This window comes from Anser brachyrhynchus, assembly GCF_964034855.1.
Source record: "Anser brachyrhynchus genome assembly, chromosome: 9".
Classification (NCBI taxonomy): domain Eukaryota; kingdom Metazoa; phylum Chordata; class Aves; order Anseriformes; family Anatidae; genus Anser; species Anser brachyrhynchus.
The window spans coordinates 4,260,198-4,278,663 of record NC_137703.1 but is presented as its reverse complement, the minus strand read 5'-3'; the positions used below and the strand labels follow the sequence as shown (position 1 = coordinate 4,278,663).

General features: G+C 40.9%; 1 protein-coding gene across 2 annotated transcripts in view; it reads right to left on the bottom strand.

The window, feature by feature from the left end:
• Positions 1–18,373, bottom strand: part of SERPINI1 (serpin family I member 1) — a 46,235-nt gene extending 27,862 nt beyond the window's left edge. Inside the window, exon 1 of one of the 2 annotated variants that reach the window (XM_080605361.1) lies at positions 18,230–18,373. The gene's annotated coding sequence lies outside the window, so the exon portion shown is untranslated. The remainder of the gene's footprint in view (positions 1–18,229) is intronic. The other variant, XM_080605362.1, reaches the window with a different exon arrangement.
• Positions 18,374–18,466: the final 93 nt, after the last annotated feature.

The following is an 18,466-nucleotide window of genomic DNA, read 5'->3' as shown; positions in this document are numbered from 1 at the left end:
TGTACACGATCCACTTGGGCATACTTGTACATGGAACTGAGAGGGAGCCTTCTTGAAGACCAGAGGAAAAATAGTATTGATTTTCAGAACACGAGACATGAAATTCATGAGGTATTATTGCTTAGAGCCAGGCAGGACGATATACCCAAGGAAACAGGGAATAACTAGGTGTCCAGAAGACATTAAGATACAGCTATCATGTACAATGCAAGCAGTACATGATAATATTTACAAAGTACTTGCCATGACAGGGATTACCTTTAGCCAGCAAGTCAACCTCATATCAGGGCGCACATTTTTATATTCCTGTCTCGCAAAACATGTTTACCTCAAAAAAAACATTTATGCTTAGCTCATGTGAGCATATGACCTTGTCAAATGGAGATTCTACAGACAGATGTAGAATCATTAAGCTCGTTTGATTCCGTTTGTTTCAGAGATGTGCAATTACACTCATATTTCAATCTGCACAGACATTAGTAATAAAGTTATGGGATTTTATCACCATCTGTCAATTATGGAATCGCTGCCTTCTGGAACAGGAAACCTGGAGGTCAATTTCATTAGAAAGCAGCACAATAACAATATATCAAATACTGTGGTATTTAAACCACTAGCATACAGGAGCTAAAACTAGGAAATGTTTGGGCCATACTGGAATCTTGCTCTCCAACCCGCAGCTAGGCAAGCCCCCCAGGACTTGGTTTTAAGGCCCCATAATATCAGCAGCTTCTAGGAAACCTGAAAAGAAAACATACTGAAAACTTTCATATTGACAATTTCTATCATTAAATCCCAAATGTTTTTAAACTTTCATGGAGCTTGGCACTGACTCACTAACCTGCTGAGGCAATTATGCGAGCCAAAGTTGTCTTAATTGAGCTTCCTCAGGCATAATCCCTCAGCTCCAATTAAAAAATAGCAGAAGATGCTGAGAAGCTATGTCCAAAATACTTAAATTTGAATAGCCTAAAGCAAACATCTAAATCCAAGTCTAGACAATTAGGGTGGTCTTTTTTTTTTCAAGGAACTACTGCTACAAGGCCTGCAATTTTAAGGACCTATATACAACCTCTATATTTGTTTTTCCTGTCTAGGAGGAAAACATTCAAGTTCTTTGGCAGAGCGTTTTTCTGTGACAGCTCCAATGTGTCCCACAAGGAATAAACTATAAATAAGAAAAATACAAAAGAAGTCTCAAGAAGAAGAGCTGATGTACTAGTACAGAAGTGGGGGATCCCAAAGGTTCAGAATGGGGGGGTGCCTGCAAGCAGCCCTGCTGAGAAAGTCAAAACCAGAGTGGGGAAAGCTTCCAAAGCTGGAGACAAATACTACATCGATCTGCTTTCAACAGCCCAGAAGGGTCTACCTGTCAAGTCCCACAGAAACAGCTTAATCAGGCATAGATTTTTAATAGATATTCTATTTATTCTTCAGGGAGGGCTGTCAGTCCTGTACACCACTGAATGAGGCCACTCCCACGCATGCTGGTGTTGATGCAGTACGTTTTAAGATTTTGGGCATTTTCCAGCATTCGGAAGTGATATGGATGGATTTCTCACATGAACAGAGTAAGACAAACAGAAAGGTCTGTATAAGTGCCAAGCTGCTTTACCTTGGATCCTGAGAAGCAAGCAGCTGGAGCCTCCTCTTAGGACTCATTTTGCTATGGAACAAGGATCAGTGCCTGACCTGGGAGGGGAAGCTGGGTCTTAAACTCAAGAACTGATTTTGACAAGCTCTACTTCTGGACTTTTTTTTTTTTAAAGATCAATGTAATACTCCACTCATAACACAACCATCTAGGGAAGATCCCAAATGAAACAGTAACGTTATTTTTTCCTCCCTCAGATTTCCACTGGGTGGTTTAGGAAAGGAAGGAAGAGGAAGGGTATGGTCTGATTCTGCAGTAGTCATTTTCTATCGGCAGTAGAGATGGCACACTGAGTTATTTTATATACAAAAACAGCTTCTTGCCTGCTCTTGCATGTACTGCAAATTCCCTTACTTACAATAAGTCACATTTCTGTTATTTTACTGTGAAATTCAGTTGATCAGCAAGCTCCCAGAAGCAAGCTCCCAACTATAATTTAATTAAAAGGGCAGTAGCTAAGTTTCACCATATGCAACTGCCAGATGCAATCACTGCAGTTCAAGTCTAAAGGCAATGTTACTGCATGTACTGGAGCGTAGTTTTATAAGTGATGAAAGCTGTCACTTATGTCACAGACACTGCTGTAATGCATTATGATATTACAGTTTCAGCAGAACCAAAAAATATTAATAATACATTTTGTGAATGCATTTACAGGCTGCAAGTTTGAAAATACAACGTTCCAAGTGCCATGCACCTTCTTGCAACTCTGTATGTATGCATAATGGGAGCTGAGATACCGCATTACACTGCGCACTGCATCTGGCATTACCAAGCTCTCAAAGCCAATATCAGATCTTCAAGAGTTGGAGAACAGAAGGGCACAGCTAATTAGGGATAAGCGGAACAGGGGCCCTTCGATATCCATAAAGTCATTGGAACGGTGAGTATCACACCAAAAGTACCTTAAAATTGTTTCTCTTTGGAGGAGACTTTCTGAATCCATTTCAGAAGCTTACCAACCGAGGAAAAGTTCATGAAATTCTTAAATGCATTTTAATAAAGAGCTATTGCCTTTAAATCACCTCAAAATAGCTAAATAGACAAGGCATATACTCATTGTGAGACCATTTCATAAGTTCAATGTATTGAAGCATTAACTTCTGCTTGGTTCGGCTTCCTTCAACTGGAATTCAGACGAAAAAAGATCAGGTTATGGATACAACTAAATCAAGAAAATGAAGAAAGTTAATTAAAACATATCAGGATTTCAGAAAAGTAGTCTATCACTTCATGAACTGAATGCAAGTGAGACATACAAAACAGCTTTCTAATCTACAAAACAATATTGGCTTCAGACTTGCAATCAGCATTGAGCTCCATTTAAATTTAGGTAATGTCACTATTGCAAAGATAGTTATTATTCACTTGTTACACCACTCAGATCAGAATTAATTTCTCATGGCACACAAATAAGACATACAGATTGCTTTAGAAAAATATAACAGCTAACCCTAGCCTTAAAGTAGATGTTACACCCAAATTAATTAAGTGGCAAATCATCATTGTAAAGATGATTTACAATGCACAGGTATCGCTTCTTCAACACTTCACCTCACGGTCCATTCCTAGGCACAAGACAAGACGACAGCAGCCACAGCCATGGGTGAGCTTCCAGCCAGCTGCGATTCCTCCTGGAAGCAGCTGCACACACCAGACAGGCCCTCGGGACAGCCCTGGCCCTGACGGCCAGCAGCAGCAGGACATTAAATGCCAGCCCACAACAGCTCAGGAGCGCGCCACCGAGGCCAGGCCAGCAGCAGCCTGCTGGTAGAGCCCTGCTGGCAGAGGCTGCACATGACCTCCGAAGGACTGCTTGGAAACCAGCTGGAAGAGCTGCTTTGGCAAGCATCATAGGCCTGACCACAGAGCCACCATTAATACAAAACCAAAATGAACACAGTTGTAAAACTGGTCTCACAAAAAAACTAAGACAAAGACAAGAAAAAGAGTATGAAAGTGTTTGCTTCTGAACCAGCAGAACTGAATCAATGAGCAACATTTAACATAAACATTTAACGCTAATACCGTGCAAGATTCCCCACTTCAAGTATTTCTTTAACATCAGAACATCTGTTACAAACTAAAGACTTCTAAAACCAGAATCATCTAGATGCAAAATTCAGGCAGCAGGAGGATGTTCCACCCCAGACTTCACACAACAGGAAACTCCCAACAAGGCTTTCTGATGTGAAGGATGCTGATCCCTTCTATTTGAGGGATAAATACAACACGGTATTTATCTGCAAACATGTAAAGAAGGAAAGCATCTGGAGCTTTGGAGCTCTCTGGACCATGGTTATAGAAACCAATACAGAAAACTGTTCAACTTACAGTACCCCGGACAAGAGGGAAGAACAACTTTCATGAGATAGTGGACAGAACCATGACTAAAATCCTCATGTTTTCTTCCACATCATTCAGTTCCTTCCTCCCTCTCACTTCTCTGCATCCATGAAGTTACCACCTTAGAAAAATGGAATAGTAACCTCATACTATTCAAACTGGGTGAACAGGCAAGGTATGAAGTCAAGAATCAAATTCATCAACGTGTTACTGGAATTGTTCAGAGGGTATTTGGAACAACAGCACTTTCAAGGGATAAACGGCAAAATGGGAAGCAGAATGAAAGCCATAGAGGAAAAAATCCCTACTTTCTGTGGAAGATTTCCATAGAGGAAAAATACCTGTGTAGGTATCTTGTCCCCAACAGATGATGTGCACCAAAGAAATACAAATTCTTCAGTTATAGGAAAAAAGTCTCATTTTACTTAGAAAGATACAAAGAAAATACTCACGTTTTTGTTCTAACAGTTTTGTTTATCCTGGCCTTTGAGACCTATAGCTGTTAATAAATCCCTTTTGGCTCACCATGGACAGAACAGCTCAGTTTAGAGTCCAGTATTCAAGCTGTGTCTGGAAGGTGGAATTTGGCCTTGAAGATCACTGTGCAAGCCTCATTGGTTTGTGTTTATGAGAACTGATGCTGCTCCAAGTATCCTCTCCATGATAAGCCACTTAAAGACCACATGCAGGGAGCTGAATTTGTTTTAATCTCCCTTACTCTCCCACACAGAAACTTGTATCATGTTAGATCTGAAAGTAAATGCTGAAGCAACTCATATGACCAAAAGCAAACATGAAACACTTGTGTTGTTCACTGGCTCACACCAATACAGTCTCCCTAGGGCAGTATGAACATACATGGGGCAGGTTTCACCCAAATTTATGTATTTAAGATCGTAAAAGTTTATAACAGGAGAGCTCCAATCCTTTACAAAAGGCAACCGACACATTGCCAACACCTACATTCAGTGAAGAGTCAGGGTTGAACCTCAGTCCCCCTCACCAAAAATATGACTACTTGTTTTCCAGTAAGTCGTAGGTGTTTCCTTTAAGATTTCCTATGGCAAGTTAATATTAATTCTGCCCTTTGATAGAATATAATACTAGCCCCTTATTTTGTATTATAGACTATGATTCATGCGCGTCTGGTATTTTACATTGGTGGGTAAGACACACACCCTTATGAAAAATTAGGTTAATCATCTTAATTAGCTTGGCTTTGAAAAATAAACAGGCTAACCTGAATTCTTGTGACTGTATATATGATTTCAATTTTCAAGCCCTCCGCAGGTTATTTGGTCAAGTCTAAATGAAGACATTAAACAGGTGAGGTGGACAGCTGTACCTCAGAGCAAGGGATTTTGACCCCACTGCATGCCACCCAATTCCATTAACACACAAGAGATTTTAATTTTCAATCAATACATCTCAGCAGCAAACTCATTAGCCAACAATCAGCTAGAACACATTGCCTCATACAGACCTCCTGCAGTTAGTGCAGCTGTTGCAAAGCATTGCCCAAAGCACACAGACTTTTTAGTTACTCACTGCAGAACAGTTATTCTGGTGGTTCCAAACACACCCCAAAGTGTAAATGGGCAAAAGCTCACCTCTAATCATACAAAGAAGCTGTTAACCCTTGAAGAAACAGATCAACTGTACACCTTGTAGGTTCTACACTGCACCCACCTCCATCTCATCATCATATGAAGTTCATCACCTTGATGCACTACATGTTTTAAACGATGGCTACCCTTCCTATTAGAGGGAGAAAATCAGGCATGGCAGTGGAATTAAAAGGAGAAGCATTACTTACAATATGAAGTTATCCACCCGATGTTAATTTCAAGCTTATTTCTCCTTTGTTCAGTAAGGAAAAATGGACTATAAAAGCTCCAAATGAAGAACCATGCTCAAAGACTTGCTTTAAGCAGTAAACTGCCTGTGTACAGGTGGAAGCAATTTAACAGCATCAGGAGTCCAATCCTGTTTGACATTCAATGGCAGGCACTTCTGCATGGCTTAAAAAGCAAATGGTAATCAGCTGAGACATCAGCTTGGTGCTTGTTTTCATAAAAATATAGAGAAGCCAAGTGCAAACATCAAACCTTGAACAGGACACCTTTTCCAGCTCCCGGTCTGTAGTGACCTACCGCATTAATAATGGAATAAAAACTCACCCCACGTTTTCCTCCAACACTAAATTAAAAAAGCTAGACTTTAAACAAGCCAATCTTCATTGCACACAGAGTTGTAGTATTTGCATGTTTACTGTAGCTACCAAATACAACGTTAATGATGTCAGACAAAGACGCACTTGGCTAGGTAAGACTTATGTCTCTATCCAGAAATTAATAGCCTAACATTTGTCTCCCGTGATTCACTGGGTTTCAGGAATTGTTGCCATGTACTAGGAGGGGCAAAGAAAGGCCTAGTAAAATAATGGATTAAGAAAACTAAGTATAGCAAGACTTGAAAACAGGTTTATCAGAGCTGTAATTGCAAGTCTGAATGGTCACAGTTGATCCCTAACCTCAAACACTGTCTGAACTCCCAATCTGAGGCTGCATTAGAAAAAAAATCTTTAGTGTGGCCTTATTAAACATCTTTAAGGTTCTTCTCATTCAACCTGCTTATATAAAGCTTTTACTTCTTCTTGTGTGTTTTTTCCAGCCTAAATTGTAACGTTTTGTAATGCTGTGGCCTGAATCATAGAACCAAGTTAGACCATTAACTACCTCAAAGTCCTCAGGTTGTACAGTTTTGCTGAAGTCTCATCATTGCCTTTTTGCTGAACTGTTTCAGGAAGGGAACAGGACAGGACCCACGTTAACCTGCTATTTGTCAGCTCACCAACCGCTCTATAACAATTGCTCAGCTTGCTTCGCCCAGGAGTGCATACTGTTAACTTCTTTTCCTGCACTGTCCTGATCACACTGTGGATGTCTCGGTGTATTTGTCTTCTGGTGTTGCTAATGAATCAGAGGTCTGGATGGTTACTGTGAAATATTACCTTGTATTCTGAAGTAGTACTTTTCAAAAACCAGGAGAATTTTTTATGCCTAAGTAATTTACTCCTGAGCTTGGCTGTGACTCCAGCCCAGCTCTGAATTCTTTAAGACAGGTACTTATTTTTGTAATTGGACTAACAATGATGCCAGTTGAGGTAGCCAAGTATCAAAGTAATGTGGATTTAAAAGCTCAAAGTTTGCCAGTTCGGGGTTGTTTTATTCCAGCTTTTTTTTTTTTTTAAATCAAAAAAGGAAGAAGGTGGAAAAAAGGACTCTCACTGCTCCAATTCCATGCACACAGTAAATGGGATAAGAACAACCTGAAACTGCAGTAACCAAATGCCAGGTTAGACTAAATAGTTCACAACAAAGACAACGAAGCTCTGGAACAGACTGGCTGGGGAAGGCTCTAGGTCTACCCAACATCCCATAGAGTCATTTAAGAAGGTGAGGCAAGCATATCAGGAGTCAAGGAATGGTTGACTGGAAAGACAGATGAACTGGATGAGTGAGTTTTGAAGTTCTTCATATACAGCATACATTTTCACCATCCCCATGTTGACATACACCTCCTCATATGCATTGACTTCAGGGCCTTGTACAGCCTAAATGATTCTACGGAAAGTGAACACCAAGAAGGGTCTACTGCAAACTCTTGGTTCAATGCTTATGCAATTCTTTGGCAGGCCAGGCATGAAAGGTTCCAACCTCTGGTCGGAGTCTCACATGAAAACAGGGACTACGTCCATGTTGCAAGTTTTATGGCTGCCTTATAAAACCCATTAGGAACCAAGTTTTGTTCACTATTCATCTTCACTGCTATTTAAAAGGCATGAAAAAAATATTTCTTTGAACTGTTACAAAATATTGAGCTACTCAATTTGTGTTGGGTTTCTCAATCCATAGGGGAAGAAGTTAATGACAGAGCCCAACTGTGCATTTATCGTCCCAGCACCAAGTCACTCACTGTATGTCCAGAAGAAACATTGACAGAGTTCATCTCGCTTTACAGAAGCTGCGGTTACCATTTTTAAATAACTGAACAATTAACAATATGCTACTTCTCACGTTATGAAATTGAACCAAAGTGGCAAAATGCTTGAATTTAGCTCAAATGCCAGCTTATTGTGAACGTGGCCTCTTTTTGTTCCTATATACAATGTCAACACTCAGAGCTGGAGATCAGAGAGCAGCACACCAGAGTGCAGCTGAGAACAGGAGCAGCCAAGCACAGGAGAAAGCAAGCCTCTTACTGCCTAAATGAGAGAAACATTCCAGGAAAAAGGACTATTTCTAATCATAAGATAAGCAATTCTGAGAAAGTCAGCCTTTGATACACCTGTTTCCAGCAACATCAAGAAGGACAGATTCTGACTAGCTACCAGAGTTTCACTGGACTTTAAGTGAGCAACAGCAATTAATTTCAGCTAAAATATCTGCTACGTTCTTTAACAGATTTAATAAATATGGATTCAATTCAACAGTCAATATCCAAGAGATGTTATCAGTGATGAACTGAGCCCACAGGCATAACTGTGCCAACTAGAAGGTAGGTTTCCCCAGACAGAAAAAGTACTTTGCATATTTCAAGATCGTATCAACTTATCTATGCAGAACTAGTGTCCAGACAAATCTGCCACGCATGAGTGGGAACAGTCTGCAGTTACAGCTGAACTCTGGAATACCTGAATTAACCAATAAGATACTCACATTTTTATTTATTCCATAAAATAATATAACTAACATAGTAAACTTACTGGTTAGCTACATTTAAAATACAATTACTAACAATTAACTATTTGCACATATTAGACAAGCAGCTAAAACAGTAATTCTTTCCCCTATAATATCCAGGGCAATTTTTAGAAGATCTAAATACATTGGACTTCTATTAGCTGGAGGGTGACTTGCAAAGCATTATAGCAAGAATCTATTAATAAAATTTCCCACTTCAAACCCTTAAGCCATTCATCTGGACCCCAAAACCCAGACAGCAAGGATACAAGGATGTATATGAAAAAAAATTTCTACTTACCATGTTTTTATTGTCAAACATTTTCTTACAACAGAAGTAAGGAAACTGTTCTGAAGGAAATGAAAGCAGAACTAGCAGTCACTTAATTACAAGAACTGCCTTTTTTTTTAATGGAAAGTCAAACTATTGGGAGAACGGTAACAACCTCTCAAAAGGGTGCCGTAAAAATCATTTCACCCAAGCCTGTCCCACACATTGGGTCCTTTTTTCCCCCTCCTACTTCCCCAACCATCCTTTGTATTTGTAAGGAGCTAACTGAAGAACAACCAGGATTGTTATTGTTCAGACTTGCATAACTGAGCTTAGAAAAAGATTCAACATGGAATTTTCTAGCAAGCCTAAGAACCACTGAAAAGAAGAAAGCTTTAGCTACCAAGTCATTTCTGGATTTTGAAACTCTCAACCTTAGTAGAGAAGTTACAATAAAAATATGTCATTCTGGAAAATGAGCATTAAGTTAAAAAAACAGTGAAGGAAGAATATATGATTTTGGAGTTGAACGATACGCAGGAGGGAATAAGAAAAGGAATTGAAGTTAGAATCCTAGAATTAAGATTAAAAGGAAAACAGGTGGAAAAGCCAACAATAGTATGGGCAAGTATGTAATTATAGATTCAGTCAAACCTAACCTAACATCACATTTAAGGATCAGATAGATGTTATTAAGCAGTACTGAAACATGCTCTAAAAAAGAAACAAATGTTATTGTGCCTACCTCCCTGAAAAATAAAGGGTCTATTCGAGAAGTACGCATGCATACAAACCTCTCATGAGCTCACAGAATTCTGTTATGTAATGAAAAACAAAATTTGCTGATACAGGAGTCACGTAGATCTAAAACGGACATTTTATGTAAGAGACCAGCCAATAAAAGAAAAACACTGAAACATCGTTGATCTGTAACACAAAAACTTCTGTGGCTTGGTGTATTCACCAAGATAGCCCAATACCTCTGTTATGGGTTATTGATATTGTGCTTCTGAACCACTACTTAAATACCATCAAGCTGCTAGCTCCCACTGAGATACTGACCTAGCTACATCTTCCTTGTTTTGAATGCAGAAAATGATCATGAATTGGTACATACAGCTGTAGACTAGTAAAACCCTAACATTTCCATTAGGGAAGTGAAGGGATCCCTACGAAGCTAACAATTTGTAGCTTTTCTTGACACACAAAACGTGGTTATAGCATAATTTAACTTTTACAAGAACTTTGAATTGTGTGCTAATTATCCTCAGGTTCAAGTCTTCCAACCAAATCTACATGTCAGCCTCTGACATGCTGACGTCCATACAGAAGCATGTTGTCACCTCATCAGGTCATCACTTCCAACACGCCAGGATATAGGAAAGATCTAAATACCAGCTTGAACAGTACGTGTTAGTTCTTGTGATCCCTGTTTGCATGACCAGATCTAACATGCTTTCTGAGAAGTATTTTTTATCACATAAGGCTACTGCTGCCTGGTATCATCACTACGTCGGGCCCTTTTATTAGAAACCTCCAACAAAAAAAGTGGTTCGTCCAATATACATACACAAGATTAGCCCAAGGTCAGATTCTGCTTTAGAGGCTACAGCCCAGTACTACTCAGGCCAGGAAATACTCTAAACAAAATAAAAAAAAATACCAACAAGAAAAATAAGCGATTTCCCTAAGCATTTCCATAGCTTGCATAAAGACGTCAATTACCATAGCTTGTCTTCTAAATTAATGATTCACAGTGATGGATTATTCATGCAAGTCGGCCAGCTGAACATTATACTTTGACTCTGGGGAGAAAGTATAACATGTCTTAATTAACTATGTTTTGTATAAGCTAGAAGACAGTCAGAAACATTTTTCATTAATTTAGTCAACCAGGTAAAATGTAAGGAAATAGAACTAGTGGCGGCTGAACAAAAAAACTTCAGTACCCCCCATAACTCACAACTGAAGTGAACTGGATAGAGCACATTGCTTCAACTAAGCTCTGTAAAGTAGTTCCAAAGTGCTGTTTAGTTGAACAAACAGACTTCAGATTTACTCCATTTAAGCATGAAAGATGGGAAGTTCATGTTAATGTTGTCTGCTGTACACACAGCCTTGCAAGACTTCAAGGATGGAACAATTTGTTTCAGAAGGGTATCAAGTATTTTCGCACCATTGAACAAAATTCCACTCAACGCTGAGTTTTTCTACAAGTGAATGATGCATCATCACCTTTAACATTTTTCTAAATGAATGCTGTATTCTAATGACCTCCGTGAACACACATAACATTAACAAATATCATGAGTAGGCTTACGTAACAGATCAGGACAGTGCAAAACACCTCTAATTCAAACAATACCTAGGTCTTACAACTGTTCGCTTTCAGACAGTGTTATTCAACCACTGTACTGAAAGACTTGCAAATTAAAAACGGAAAGTCTATGACAAATGGTACCGTTTCTTCTTAAAGTAACATGAATGATCTAATATCTCAAAATCTATTGCAAGATGATCTAGGATGGCAAAGACAACCATGCCTGATGAGTATCATGGCCACCTAGTTGCTTACATAGCTTATATAAAACACATTAAGGTTGTTAAAAGTATTAATCACATCCATATTGACCTATACCTTTCTAAAGCTAATACCCAGGTGCCTGACAATCATTATTGGATTTTACTTTAAGAAAAGCCTACTTTCATTTTATGCTGGAGAAATACAGGTTAAGTATAGATTAAATTACTTGTTTTCAGACCTTAGTAGCAGACAAGGGAGTTTTTTCTTCTTTAGAACTAGGCTATCTATTGTAATAAGTAATTAAATAACTCGTGGATAGGATAGTTACAGGGTTATTTCAATTAATACGAAACTCATTTAAGAAGGGATGGAAAATATCAACTCAATTCATTTCTACAAACGTTGACATGACAAACAGCGGGAACGCATACAAGGCATACATCTTCCTCTTCAGGGCTTTCACTGCAGGTAAAGATGATACCATATTAGATAGACTTAGCTTCTTCTAACATTCTTATCTGCAGATTTGAACTTATGTTGATTGCTTTTCCTTCTAAATAGGAAGATATGATAAGAGTTCTTGTTGGGGAATATGCTCTTATCACATCAAGAATTTATTTTCGTTGTGAGTTTGTCCTCTCAAAGCTAATTGGTATTTTGCTGTCACTTCATATATGAAGATGTGGTATTAGTCCACATCAAACCTGTAAGTGATATCATGATACTGTATGTGTATTTTCCTCCCTCACACATGAAGTTACCCATGGCATTTTCATTCATGCATATCATCCCCTCAAAGTAAATCTACTTACAGTCAATTCATTTGACTCAATCTCCTGAATAACCTCTGCGTCTGCCCTGCTGCTCTGCATCCTCCATAATACATTTCTGCTTGCTTGTTTTTCTGATACTTGCTTTTCTCAGTATCTCCTCATGAAACTAGTATTCTGCTTTCTTTAGTATTTCAACACATGCACTACAGGGTGAGCAGATGGAAATTGCCAGCTACAGATGATGCTGAGTAGCTTCTGTGCAAGTGGAGACTCCAAACGTTTCCGAATCCACATGTTATTTGTGCTACCACGACATTTTCTGTGCCTCGGAGACGTTGCAGAGGACTTATCAAAGGCTCTCCTACAGGAGACTGAGCACAGCACGGTTACAGCATGCAGTGGCCACACCGGTGACAGAAATGAGCAGCTGCAGTCAGACATGAATGGCACATGAGCCCGTCCCCAGGAGGAAGAATGAGCACAGCCACAGCTGCAAAGCACCACAAGTGTTGTTTCGGGCTGCTTATTCCTTCAGACATCATTCTTCTGTTAGGAGCGTTACCTCATGCCTCACTGAATTTCCAATAGGTATTTAGGGATGCTCTTTACACACCTGTCAGTTGAGGGGCAGGGGAAGTATGTAGAGAAGTTATTCATCAGCCACTCTTGTTTCTGACTAAAATACATTTTAAAACACTTCTTCCAGGCAAAGTTCATTGGGGTTATATTTCAAAGACTATTATTTCCTGTTTGGACTGGTAGCAAACAAATTCCTCCTATTTACTCTAAAAGGAAACCAGCCAACATTACTGCAGGATGCAAGCAAGATCACAGCAACGAAAGACCAAAGCAGTGCTGAACAAAGCTCTGCATCTCCTGTTTATATCGTAATTGCAAGATGGTTCGGTTGTTCTCTTGGAAGTGCCTTCAGAGATTCTCATGAACAACTGTCCTCTTATTCTCCACTCAACTGGGATACCTCCAGTAATAACTTCTAGGGAATAGGGAGAAATAGGGGAACAGAATGAATTCTGCAATGGCTAATCACTGCCAGGGAGCCACAGGACAACTTGCTGAAACAAGATCTCATTTTTCACATCAAACCCTGGAATGAGAGGCATATTAAGCATTAAACTAAAAGGCTATTCTGTGATCTTCGACTCAAATGTCAGCTTTGACAAATATTATCTGAATCTTTATTTTAGAAGCACAAAGTCAGCTTTTTTTTTTTTTTAAACTTTACAGGAAGCAACTGTTTTTATTATAGCAAAGTTATTATGAATACTCTACTTCGACAGAGGCTTATAGTCACCATATGTAAGTGCACATGCTTTTAGAGACGAAACAGAATTACTACAGTGTTTTAAAAGTCCATATCCAGTCTAATAAGATACTAGTTTATTCCTTTTTAATACTTGTAAGAATCATTAGACATCTTTTGACTCCCACTAATGACTTTGGTTTTGGCAGACATTACTATTTCCTCCTCCTGCTTTCTGAATAAATCTGAAATTAACAAGTCAATAAACTGATACATTTACAGTAAAAATAACTTTGCTTTCTTCTCATCTTCCTCCCACTCCTCATATTTCTCTTTGCAGATGATAAGGATACCGTTCACCTGCAGGCTTACATGTACTCACAGCTACATGGGTAGAGACCCAGGCATCTTTCCTTTATATCAAGAGGATCTCAAGTTGAAGACCTTGCATTACAGTAGCTGTTTGTGTTGTCATAGGTTTTAATATCTTTAAGTAGTTTAGAGCAAATACTTCTTTTTTGAAATAGATATCTGAGAAAGAAAACATGAGTTGCTTCAGTGAACTTAAATTGCTATGTGAAGTACCCAATCATTAAATGCTCCAAGAACTGCTTTAATTTAAATGTACAAAGAAAAGCATTCCAAAAGGGCAATTTTAGTGTGCCAATTAAAGAGATGTCTTAAATCTTTAAACCTATTTTCTTTCTAGCTATAACTTATATAACTGATATGTACACAGGAAAAACTGGGGCAGTAAATGCTACCTCAGACAGAAATTGCAGTTACTGAAAAATGGCATTTTGCTCTATTGTCAAGGCAGGACGCAGTCTCCAGTGGCTCAGTGATCATGAGGAATTGAGACAGGCTGTCTTCAGTAGAGTACCCAGGCTCCTAACACCACCCTGGCGTGCCAAGGTCAGTTAAAAATAGCATTTAAAAGTCTATAAACAAGTTCTTTAGCTTTCTCCAAACTTCTGCAGGAGAGCCAAGGGCTGGACTGGCATCTGTGCTTTAGAAGTACTGGATGCAAAATGCAACTAGTGAGCAAGAGCCTGGGCATATTTTACTGCAAAGGCAATTAAAGTGCTTGCTGCAGTGTCTGAACACAATTCACAGAATTCAGTGAGAATTCCTGAAGTAAGAGAGTGTCTTAAGTACATTGTTAGAAGTTAAAAAGCAATTGATAGTTCTCCCTTCTCACACATGAAAAAAAACAAGCCTACTACAGAGAAGACAATGCATGAAAACAGACAAGCACAGGAACTGAAGTCCTTCCAAGGCTTAGAGGGATCGTTCTGAGCTAACCAGCACTTCTGCTTGCCTAGTTCAGAAATCCCACTACACACACAGCGCGGTTTCAGTTTTGACAGGAGGGATCTTCCCAGAAGCCAGCTGTCCATTAGACCCATCAAGTCATCATGAGTTTAAATTTCTCAGACATACACGGCGTATTAGGTACGCTTTACATTATTAAGCAATTATTAGTGTAGATGTAATGGTAATGCTGAAGAGCTGCAGGGTTGAAGCACAACCAGATAAGCAGAAAGATGCCCTCTGATTAATAGGCTAGTGATTTGGTTACATCTGAGCACAACCACATTGCTCAACTTCCTCCTCCGAGCAGGAATGTTACTTACTATTAATTCTTCCAGGAAGAATAGTCTCAAGATTTGAGAAAATATTCCTAAAGAATTATCATAATATTTAAACACTAAGCTAAACCAAAAATCCTCTACAACACAGAAGGTCAAATCTTATTAACTTAAAAGCGAGGCACATGTTTAACTCATTAGCTTGTATCAACACAAAATTTTCTCTTTTTCCATCTCATAGCTACAAGCTGCTTTGCAATGATTCTAAAAGACCAAAAGGGATAGGGATAACTTGTGCAGCTTTTATCACATTAGCCACACTCTGCAGTTTTCATAATCATTAGCTTTGAAGTATATTAAACAAAGCAGAATGTGACCTTAGAGTTGATATTTTAATCACACCCCATAAAAACAACTCCTTATCAAACATTTCAGGCCACCAAACGAGATGCTGTTCAGAATTACTCAAGACACGAAGAGGCAGTAAAGAACACCACTGCTGCCCTGCCAGGGAAACCAGGCAGTGACCACCCTACCAGGGAGGGCTGTTTTTTAGGGACAAGTCACTAGACAGCTCATGATCTGAGCTTGCTTGAAGAAATAACAAGCAACTGAACATGTACGAGACTAATAGGAGAAATGGAAGCTTACTAAGGCAATGTAGCATAGCTTCGTTTATTAGCAGACTGCATAGATTATGTTATCTAAGTTTATATTTAGTGCAGTGTGATTACTAAAATTCCACTAACCTTCTGACATCCAGTTTATAAGACTAACAGTATTCAAGATGCAAATTAAACCCAAGAATTTTAAAGATGTTTCCAAATTTAAATTAACTACATTGTTCTTAAGTGTATATGAGCAAAAATAGTTATCGCTAATCACAGCTGACTACGTAGATGTCTTTCCCTACCATCTGTCCATTACAGTGACATCTAACCATTAATACCCACAGTATCAACGATACACAATTATATGTAAAATAGAGAGAATTAAGCATTAATTTTTAAACTTATGTTTACATTTTGATTTGCAAAATTATTTGACTAGCAGAATGATGGAGAAAAAGACAACCTAAATACAGAGCATAGAACAAATGCATCTTGTATCAATTCATATTCAGCCTCTGTTTTACAAAGGCAGAATAAGTCTCGCCTGCTCAGAACATGGTTTGCCAGAAATTATTTTAAGAGGTATTCAACCACGTCAAATGTGTCTTCATAGATGAAGAGCAACAAAATAAATTTGAGTTTGAGAAAAAAAAAGTTAGGTACGTTAGTTGAAAAATATTCTAAAGACCTAGAAGTAGCTAGAACTTGATGTGAAGAATCCTAACCTTATTAAGCTTCAGATAAGCATATGACATTTATTCTGTAGCTGCAAGTGTCATCTGAGCAATTACAGCGGTGTAGTGGTCAGACACACTCCCAGAACCCCGTCAGACTGTGTGCATACCTTCTATGAGAAGAAAAGAGGTTACAAGAAACGTATCTTAAAATCAAGCACCAGAAGCTCACCACAGCCCCACGCTGCAGTAGGAACCAAGTCACGTAACAGGTACGTTAATCCCGGGGCAGTTTTGGAAGCAGCTTGATTGAGACGCACTGCTGTAGCTAGAGGGTTCAGACACACAGGGTACTGCGCGGTTTCAAAAAGAGGTACGAAGATGAGTGACAACTTCAGGAATACCTTCCCATACACATGACCAAACCATTCACTGGAAGCGGTTGACAGTGTAACAGAGTCAAAGCAAATTTCAAAACCCAAGTCAGCCTGAGAACATTAACACCTAGGACAGACAGTCTTGCAGAATCAGTACAAACTCTGCAGCTCATGCAAGCTATGAACAGCAAACTTAGCCTCACCACAAACCTTCACCCTGTACTACCTCAGGGTTGCCCTGTACAGTCCTGTAGAGCATCCACAGCTTGAAGTAAAAAGCCAACGGTCATCCCTCCCTTTTCCCTCACCTCACTGAGGGTCACTCCTCAGCACACTTAGAGCTACAACTGTTCTGAAAAATACAAAAGAAGTAAAAATAGCAAAGAATGAAACTGCTCTAAAACATCAGTGCTTAAAAAGAAAAAACATCATAAAGCATCCTTAGATAGGATAATCTATTTTGAATGTTAACAGCAGCAGCAGGACTGCAGCTTTATAGCTTTAAAGCATCCTAGTTTCACGGAGAAGTAAGAACGCCACGGACAGGCACATGCCTCAGTCTGTGCTATGACATTTTGGCAAACATCTCTCACCTCAGCAGGGCAGCATCATCTCCTACTGGGCTGAAGTACTGACCGCATCAGGCACAGGGAGACAAGAAATCAGGAACCAGGGACAGCAGGCGATTAACGACGAACAGCGCGTACAAACCCTACAAGTTATGAGTAGCCCCTTACCACCACGACACGCAGAGCATCTGACACAGGAGGTGACACGCACACCTGACCAAAACAAGGCGAGTTGGCGCGGCCAGGAGCCAACTCCGCACACACACACACCGAAGCACCGCAAACCTGGTGCTGGCTCCCCAGCGCTGCTCCTCACCCGCAGGGAGGACGACAGGGACCAGGAACAGGCACGGGGTGAGCACGGTGCCCCTCGGGCAGACGCCAAAGCCTCCCCACTTCGCATCCCAGGGGGACGAGAAGTCAGAGCCCCGCTCGGCGGGCACAGCGGCTTCACCCACCCACCCACCCACCCACCCGCGGGTTAGCGGCGGGACCCGCGAGCCCCGCTCGCGGCAGCGAACGCCACGCAGAATTTTTAAAAAGTTAGGCACCAACGCATCAAAACCGCGGATACAAACCCAAAACGGCGCCGCACGCCCAGACCGGAGCTGGTTGTTAACGCTGACACCTCCCGAGCCCCTCAGCGCCCCCCGGCCCGTGCAGAGCCCCTCAGGGGGCACCCGTGAAGGCAGCGGCGGGGGCTCCCCTCAGCGCCCCCACCCCACGCTAACCCCGCAGCGGCCGCTCCCGGGCGGCTCCCCCCGCCGCCCCCAGCCCCGCTGCGCTCCACGGGAGCCCCTCAGAGCCCAGCCCCGCTGCGGGGGACACTCACCGGCCCGCCGCCCCTGCCTGCCCGCCCGCTGGGTGCCGGTGCGAGCCCGCCCGGCAGCGCCGCCCCTCGCCCGCCGCCCGCGCCCCGCCGCGGGCACTGCCGCTGCCGCCGCCTCCCGCGCCGGGTTATGCCCAGCGCCCCGCCCCGCCCCTCGCGCCGATTCGCCTCCTCCTCCCCCCTCCTCCTTGCTCCCTCCCCCCGCCCCGCGCTGCATTGTGGGGCGGGCGGTTGCGGCCG